Raw genomic sequence first — 9,065 nt, 5'->3', positions numbered from 1 at the left:
ATCTCTGTGTTAGGAACACTATTTTCTGCAAAAATCCAAACCACAGCCCCACACCAGTCACTACAAAAATAACTAACTTCACCCCAACCAAAGACTGCAAAGGGTTTTTAGAAGAGGAAAAAAAAAAGAGAAAGAAAAATTAAATGCATTTATGCTTAGAAATTATAATGTAGTATGTAAATAGTGTAAGAGAACAATTTTGATTAAATTTTAAATTTAAATAATATCTTTGATACACTTAAACTACAATCCAATAAACTTCCTGATATGGATTTTTATCTTACTCAGTGACTGTGCAGAATAATGCAGGGAGTAGAAGATTACTCTGTGAATATAAATAAGTGAGTGAAATATAAACTGAACCTTTGCATTTTCAACCTGCTTAATTCAATTCAAACAGAAATTATTTGTATACTTTCAAAATAATCAAAGTGGAATAACAGTTGCTACAGAATGGAAGCATTCTACAGAATGATCAACAGGGGAGAAACCAAATAAGAGATTTCTTTTTTGACTATCAGTTTCAAGATGAGAAACATTTAAGTACTCTTTTACTAAATTAGTCATTATATGAGATCACATGAGAGAATGGTTCTAGGCTGAAAGAGACCAACAATTTATTACTTGAAATATTACCTGGCACAACAAAGAATAGAGCACTCCAGTTTTACAAGAATCCCACAGAGAAGAACTGTGGTTTGAAAATCGTTGCGTTCTACATAAAACAAAATAAAGCTATAAATGAGCAAATAAAGCTATAAATGAGCAAAAGAGAATGATTTTTTTTCTCCTAGACAATAAAGTTGAAAGCTGTCTTCTCTTTTTCTTTTTTTTTTTTTTGCAGTAATCACCTGATTACATGATTATTATGTAAGAAAAGCCTACATCATAAATTATCTTTACATCTGACATGACCTTCTGTGCTTCTTTTGCTAAACTCCAAATAAACCATTTTTTGTATCTCCCAGAAATTGTGAGGTAGAGGTGCCTTATAGACTGCCCAGCTGTATTTATTTTGTTTGGCCCATAGAAGTTGTAAACATCTGATGCAGAATTTGCCAGGAAATCACGAGTCTTAGGACAGTCACATTTTCATTTTTTTGGCACTACTAAAGTTTTGTCTTTGGTCTACAGCGCTGATGGAAAATATTGAGAATTTATATGGCCAGCAGAGAAGAAAAAGAGTTTTTCCTTTGTCTGAAAGTCCCCTTCCTTACCAAAAACTAGAAGCCAGACTCTCATGCTTGAATAAGGGCAGATTGCACATCAGCGATAAATACTGGCTTCTTTTCCCAGAGATTTAAATAATCAACATTCAGAGATAGATTTATGGAAAGGAGACAAAGAGGTACAGATGCTGAGTTCTCTTTCTCTCCCTGCCCAGACTGCAGAGGTGGGGTCTCCCTGTTTATCATCCTCTGTTCTCTCCTGCTTCTTTTTCCAGACCTTCTGGAAAGAGAATAACAGAGCAGGTGCTTGTCTCTATCCGATCACATACCTGAGCATGGCTGCAAAATCATGGCTTTAGATACTGCTCTATATGGTTTTCTACCCTGTTTCCCTAAATCCTCATCACCAATTGCTCAGTAACTGGAGCAAGTAATATTCAAAAGCAATGAAAAAATTCATTTTATGCTATGGTCATCCTGTCTTTCACAGCCAGGCTGCAGCCACTTAATCTTTATTAAAACTAGAGCTAAAAATTATTTCAATTGGTACAATATCCAATTTCAATTGGTACAATATCCTCTGATAAGCACTGAGTCTCTCAGGTAGAGGAGAACCCCCTAAACCAGCACCTGAAAGACATCATACAAAGCTTCCTTAAGAACATCATATTTGTCATTCCTTTAATTAGCTGTAATTAGCTGTAAAACTTTTACCTTAAAGAGAAAATACTATGAATGTTGGAGTACAAACAGCTAGAGGAGGAGTCTTCAATTCCTGTGCATGTCTTTTTCAACATTTGTCCTCTGCTTTTTTTTCTAAGTGACAATTATAGCAAAAATAATTCTTCCCTTTGTTTGAGGTAGATGATGAGGATTGTTGTTGTTGTTGAACATTTTTACTGCAACAGCATAATTAAATCTGACTAAAAATCTCTCCCAGTTTGCTGCATCCTGCTACCTAAAATTCAACCCTTAGGAAAAGAAAAAAAGGAAAATTTTCAGCTAAAAAGCCATCTAGACATATGTTTTTCAAATTTCATCTTCTGCAAAGATCATATATCTGTTATTCACACAGTCCTCTTCCATTTTTTCTTTCTGAGTGTATTTCAAAATGTCATTTATCACACAGCCTTCCAGTTTGGCTACTTCCTGGCCAAGTGAGCATCTTGTTCCACATATCCCTTTTTTTTCTGTTGAGATAATCTGAACACTCTTGCTAATTTTCCTCAAGTTTGTGTAGAAATGTCAATATTGGAAATTCATTTTTTATCCACAATTAATTAGACATAAGGCAGCTTCATCAGAGACATTCTTGGTTCTTGGCTTTCTGAGCACTGAGACATGGATAAGCCAAATTCTGATGTGATTGGGGAAGAGTTTCTTTGCATGGAATCCTCTGATATTACAGATGGTGGCAAGACATGAAATAACATAATAAATAGCCATTTGTTTTTTTGATAGAATGTTTTCCCAACTGCATTCTCTTTGGTAATTGGATACACTGAATCTAAAAAAATCTCTACTGTATAAACACAATGAATTCACTGGATTTACTGTTTACCAGAACTCATAAATGAGACAAACACTGTGAAAGATATTTTGGGCTTAGCATCTGTATGTTGATGGTCCAAATGCTAATGAGGACATTTTGCTCATGCAAAATTTCATACTCACGAGAATTCTGCCTGTGTTATTCATTACATGGACTCCCAGCACTACCTGCTGTGCAGTGTAAGAATGGAGTTTATTTCTCATTAATTCAAAATTTCAAGACTCCTCCCCTTGTGACCTTTGCAATACAAAAAACCTACTACATTTGTTTCCTAGAAGGACACTGGTCAAACAGTTAAGTGACTATTGATCTCTGCACAGGTTAGATAAAGTTAGAGAGAAAGGTATTATTGTCTGGATACAACAGAGTATTGTATTATCTGAAAAATAGGCATAAAGGAACTCTAGGATGAGCTCCCTGAGGGGATCCCATGGTTTTCATATTCACAGTCATTCCACAGAGTTTAAAAATGGGATAAATTAAGCCCTAAGTGAGAGTGCCTTAACTAGCCTTCAGTTCATTTGTATCTCTGGTAAATGAAAAAAAGCCCCAGACTTTTATAATCCATTTGAAATGTAGGCAAGAGTTACCAGGTATATCAGAGTACTCAGACCTAAAACTTCTTTACCCTCTAGACATCTCAATAGATGATTTTTAGACTTGTCTCCCCATTCCTCCTCGTAGAATTTCCCTTCACCCGTATGCTGGTTTTAATCCATAGACCCCATTTCAATAACTAAAGCATTTTTCAAGAAGTGATCTGACATTCTTACCATTTCCAGGGTTGGTGAGCCTTTATTGTAACTAGAAAAATAAGAACTGTGCCTTGCAGACAGATCTTTAAGAAAAGAGTGAATACATTTTATAAAGTCAGGCCTTTCAGCACACTCTGGAAGGCAAATTATTTTGGTATTTGATCTTCTGTGGTGATTCTCCAGATTGTCAACTTTCTCAAAGAGATAAAATATTTCCTTCTTATGTTATTCTTTATCCTTCTTAAAGCCTGAAATACCATCTTCTGAATTACAAATCCTTTCTTCTGCAGCAGTTGCTCAAATGTGTATTTTATTTATCAAATACTCCTGGGTCCTCTCAATCTTCCGTTTCACTGGACCTATGTGGAAACATTTCTACATAAAGGAAAAAAAAAGTGCTTTGTGTGCCTCGAATTGTGCAGACCTGCAGTGATGGCAGAATAACTTATGAAGTGATTATTTATGGAAAAAGAATGGGTGGATCCGATTTAATTATTGTTTTAACCCAGATTTTCTTCCCAAATGTGCTGCGAATCCACAACTTTAATTCAGTGCCTTGTGAGCTGTATTATCCTTAGAGAGAGAGAAATACTGGTCAGGCAAAATTCAGGGCATGTCTGCCTTTTTTTGTCTGAATTTTTTTGAGAGAAAAAGCAAAAGCCTACTGAAAGGCGAAGAAAAGTTTAGGAACAGATTACTGGTTGGAATTTCTAGTGCTGAAATTTGCTTCATTTGAGCAATTCCATAACTATTTAAAGAGGATTTTAGCTTACTGTGTCCTCGAGGAACCACTTAACTGATTTTAGTTTGTACTGTTTGGGCTTTTCACTGTTAACACTTTGAAAAAAAAAAACAACCATGAAATATTACTCAGTTTATTCCATTTTATATTTTCTTGTGAAAATAGTAGAAACAATTCCTTTGTCATAGAAAAAGCACTCAAAATAATTTGAAGTATATAATATTCTGTGAAGAAATGTGCCTTATCCAACTAATTGTGAAGAGAATGTTTATATTTTTTATTTGTCTGAACATTGTCGAATCCTACTCTTAAGAATTCTTTCTAGAAAATTCTTGGTTCTAATGCTAAAAATGTCTTTCTAAAGAGGAAAATAAATCCAGAACTTATTAAAGTGAATAAAATAATTTACAGGTCATTATTTTGTTTTTCCTTTTTGAACATGCCAAACAGCTTTTTAAATAAATGTCAACAGTCCTCAGTCAAATTTTGAGACACTTTCAGCTCAGCTTTGTGTCAAATTTTGAAACTCGTGTCCTCCCATAGCCCACCCATAAAGTAAAGTACGTTCTTTGGAGCTGCAAATGCTGAACCATTTCTTTAAGAGTACTTTGAGGTAAGGCTGGTTCCTGTGTGGACCCCAGGAAATCAATATCTGACAGTGCTGTTAGGACAAGCAGAGGATGTTAAAGGTGTCATTGCCATCACAGGTACAGCAAGATGAGTATTCTGCATACCCTGAAGGCTTGGGCACAGGTATTGATTCCTGCCTTTGATGCTTTAATAACAGGCATGGGAGTAGGACAAGGATGGATCCACCCTAATCTTAGAAAAAATGTAAATTATTATTCTTGCTTTGAACCTTTTCTGTCACGACGACATGGTAATAATCAAGGCTTCCAGGAAATTTCACTGCAGCCAGAATTTGACCTAGTTCACCTCCCCTGTGCAGCCACAGAGTTTCTTAACTCTACCCTTGAGACAGGTGAGCACTTCACACCACCTACACCCTGTGGCAAAGTGTCTCAGGTTTTGCAGCACCTCACTGGAGCAGACTGGAAAAGAGACATCACCACTGAGGTAATTCTGGCACCAGTTCAGCAGCCAGTTGTTCCCAATGCTCAGGAGCGCAATTAGGCATCATGTACTCTTCTACCATGAAAGAAGTTCATCCTAACATCTGTTTATAATGAAGCTTGGCGAGAGAAAAGGATTTTTTAAAAGGTATTTTCCACTTTTAATTGTCATGGATCTAGTTTGATACAAATGGTTACTGCATCCATTTGCTACAGTTCAGTATTACTGTGATAATTCTCTGAAAAACAAACGTTTGCTACCTTTTCTTATAAAAAATCTAATGTATTGAGACAGTTGCTTACAGAATTAATTTGACACAGGCTTAATTGTGGCCTACTAAAATAATAATAATAATCTGTTAATTGCTTTCTTTGCTGCAATATCAAGGGGGAAAAAGAGTTTATTGAATGCAAGGAGAAACAGATTTATCACATGTACATGATTAGCTGCTCTACAATAGGCATTTTCAGTCATTACACTTTGCACAACATTTTAAACCCCAATTATACTGTGGTGTTAAGTATAAAATTGTAGCTGAACCTTGCAGTTTCATGTTTTATTGTCTTTTAAAATGAGTGTTAGCATTGAATGCAATGGTAATATGGAAAGAGAATATTTAAAAAGCTGTGATTTTAATTTAGCCTTTGGCAGTATGTACAGATGGTGCAGGGTGACAGTGATGCCTTTTGAGCAAAAGCGTCTGCAGGTATGAGGATATAAAAGTCAAATTAAATTGAGAACAGTCTATTAAAGATTATGAAATAAGATCAATGTGTCAACAATCTGACCTTGTAAACTAGATAGATGGTTATCTGCCTTATTTGTTGGCTGCAAGATGCTTAAAACAGTCTCTGGGGTCCATTAAATGAAATTCTATTGGACACCAAAAGTGGGACAATTCCTTTCTTCTGTCAAATCATTAACTGACGATGATACTGCTTTTCTATTGAACACCATTTTGGCTACAGAAAAGCTCTCAATGCTTTTATATTTCTGTAAATATTTATCCTACCTTACTCTGAAGAGCAAGAAAAGCTGTTGACTTTAATAAACCAACAGCTTTTATATTTTCTTGCCTACTTCCAGATAAAAACAAAGCCTTGCTTACTGTGTTCTACAGCAATGTCTTACATCATTCCAGATTTTGGCCTGTGAGTAATTTTCACAGCCTTGAAGTGAAAATCACAGCCAGTCTTTGCATGACCCTCACCAGGGTCATGTTTCTTTCTCTGCAGATAAGCTGTAACAGCAAAGACGGGAGAGGCTGCAATATCCAGGAATTTCTCTTTAGTGTATGATTCCTAATCCATATAAGTTTCAGGATTTGGTTTTAAAAGGTGGATGACTAAAGACCTGGCTTGAACATGTAATTGTAATAACTCCAGATAGAAATTATTTCCACAAGAGCAACATATGAATGATTTGTCATTGTAATACAAAAAGGAAAAAGAAAACAAAACCAAACCAAAGAAACAACAAACCAAGCTGTTAATGGCACATTTCCAAAAGGAAATGGCCCTGCCTCTTCCATTTTTGAAATGACTTTAGAGTTCACTTTCAGGCCTCACTGTGGAAAGTGCCACAGTTCCAAGTTATCCAGCATATTTAACAGGGATAACACATCTTCATTCTTCCCCTTCACCTCACAATACTTTTGGTCTGTAACTTTCAACAGTCATTGAACGTGGCCTTTATTCTCCCATTCCTATTAAATCTCTCCAGAGTTTCAGGAAAGTCATTTGCTTGCTGAGCCATTTATATTGAGTCAGACTTCACACAAAGAGCCTTCACACGTAGGACACCTCAGAGGAATATTGTACTTGGTGAAGGGAATTATAATGTATGCAACAGGAGTCTACTAATGAGACATCTAGATGCCTAAATGAACCTTTGAACATTTAGGTATCAGTCCCAAAAGTGCTGTTCTCTTCTCTTATTGTCACTGTAAAAGTGAAGATCCATCAACAATAACTGAAAATATCCACCTGCTACTCCAAGCCTCCACATCCTTGCTCTAGGCTTTCTGTTCAGATGCCTCTGCTTTGGAGGGTAGTTTTTTTTAGTCTCTCCTTCTCAACTTGTCCATAACATTTTCAGGGGAAATTCTTTCATTCTTACTCACTCTTGCAGGTTTCATTTGCATATGTGTATGCATGCATTTAACCCCCTTAAACTGTTTTGCTTTCAGAACAGCAGAAGTATTTATTGGCTCCAAACAGAATCCAATAGGAATTGAGTAGCTTCTGAGCTTTGTTCTGAGCTCTTCTGACATGGGAAAAACCTTGCACATATACCCACCTCAATTCCTTTTCTTAAGGTCCCATTATAATTTAGAAAGCTGCAGGCCAAGGTTGTGTCAGGATAGCACATAAGGCACATATGCTAATGCTACAGAGCTGATGGATTCTGCCTCTGGAGGAAGGGATAAATGGAACAGACAGAATCAAAGGCTATTATGAAAGAAGGAAAACTCTCAGTGTGCAAATTCAAGCTGATGAAACAAAGTCATCTGTCCTCTCATTGAACAGCCTTCTAGTAACTGGCATTCTGCAAGAGGACAGGATGCAAAGGAGGATGGAAATACACATCTAAAAACTTAAAACCCGCCAGCTGATGTTTCAAAATCCACATGCAGCCTGATTCCTGCCTTGATTCAAAACCCACTGACCTTTTGTTTAAAAACATGTCAGCCTCTGTCTTGGAAATGGGCACTCCCTGCACTCACACTTGTTTAGGATCAGTCTCTGAAGGGGTGGTTGTGTTTCCTCTTTTTTCAATCAGCTCACACAAATCATTGGACTCGCATTCTTCAAGGCCTAAATTATTCATCAGTTAGTGAGCTGACAAAAGGAATTTCATCAGGACAAAAACACATGTTGGCTCATCTCCATCAAAGACACAGGGCTTGCTTTGTGAGGAGAAGAGTGTCCTGGAATTCCTCTGACGTTATCTGTGCATAATGCTGAGACTGAAATGTGCATTAATTAAAAACCCAGAGATACCTGCCTTAGTCATCTCCAGCTTTATGCTTTTAATACTCCCACACACTGGCCTGAAAGCAAAGTAATCTAAACACAAAATTTGAAGGTCAAATTATCTAAGTAAGCAAACACATGGCAGGTTCACTGATTAATATCCATGGTAAATTTGCCTTCAAAGGTTTGGTCTTTCCTGTAAGGGAAATTCCTAGTTCTGATGTAGGGACACAGATGCATTTTTGCATCAGATCAGTAGCCTTGGCCATAATCCCATTATTTGGACATTAGTTTGTTCTTAAAACAGAAAGGGAAAGAGAAAGAATTGTACACAAAACAATTATTGGCTGACATGCTCACAAATCTTGAGTAATGAAGAATAATGAAGAATAATACAACAGAAAAAGTTTTAAAAAATCTTTTATTTGCTCTAATTATTTAGGGTTTAATATATGTGTATGTGTATTACCTTGTTCAGTTGGATAATATCCTGTAGCACTGAGCTCCACAGCTGAAAAGATTTTGTTTGTTTAATTTGCTTGTTAGTTTTCTATGGATGCTCTCTTTTTTACATTCCGGGAAATTTTGGTCATGAGAAGCAAAAGAAAATGTTATTACCATTAGGCAAGTATATCAATTTTTTTTTTTTTTTTAGTCTGCCTTCTAAAATGATAATCTTTCTTTATGCTTGTGATGACTCAAACTTCCTCCAAAGAAAATAACCTTTCTCTTTTTTTTCTGGGTTGAAACCTTGAATTCAGAATAATGATGAGAGATTTTAAAATTCAGAAATTTTGT

Source organism: Sylvia atricapilla, chromosome 21, assembly GCF_009819655.1.
Source record: "Sylvia atricapilla isolate bSylAtr1 chromosome 21, bSylAtr1.pri, whole genome shotgun sequence".
Taxonomy (NCBI): domain Eukaryota; kingdom Metazoa; phylum Chordata; class Aves; order Passeriformes; family Sylviidae; genus Sylvia; species Sylvia atricapilla.
This window is presented reverse-complemented; position numbering follows the sequence as displayed.